We start from the raw sequence: 586 nt of genomic DNA on the forward strand, positions 1-586 counted from the left end.
AACACAGGGGGAATTAAATATATGCAGGCAATGCACTCATACACATAAAATAAAAATAATAAATAAAATATTAGAAAAAAGTAACACTCTAAGTTCAGTTAGTAATAGTATATGTTCATGGTCTTGGGGTCATCCATGGGAGCATGAGCAACCTACCAGTGGCCAAACCTCCAAAGAAGCATGATTCTCTCCCCCACAGAAGTTATCAACTGACAGCAGCTCCTCAGGTAGGTATGGGGTCTTTTGAGCTTCTCTCTCAGCTATGCTGGAGTTTTGACTGGCTTGATCATGTGCAGATAACCCAACAACAGTTTCAGAGATTCATCAAGGCTGGGCATCGTGGAGCAGGAGAGTCCCTGTGTAAAGAAGGTCCTGGGAGGCCAAGAAGCCCTGACAGACCATTGTGTGAAGCTGTAAAGGTGAAGCCTGGTTGGCAATGGAGCCCCTTGATGTTGGAGATCCTAGATCCATAAGCCCTGAGAGTTGCATACAGGGAGAGAGAGAGAGAGAGAGAGAGAGACAGACAGAGATGAAAGAAAGAAAGAAAGAAAGAAAGAAAGAAAGAAAGAAAGAAAGAAAGGAAGGA

The sequence above is a fragment of the Nannospalax galili genome, unplaced genomic scaffold (assembly GCF_000622305.1).
Source record: "Nannospalax galili isolate Female #2095 unplaced genomic scaffold, S.galili_v1.0 scaffold449, whole genome shotgun sequence".
Lineage (NCBI taxonomy): Eukaryota > Metazoa > Chordata > Mammalia > Rodentia > Spalacidae > Nannospalax > Nannospalax galili.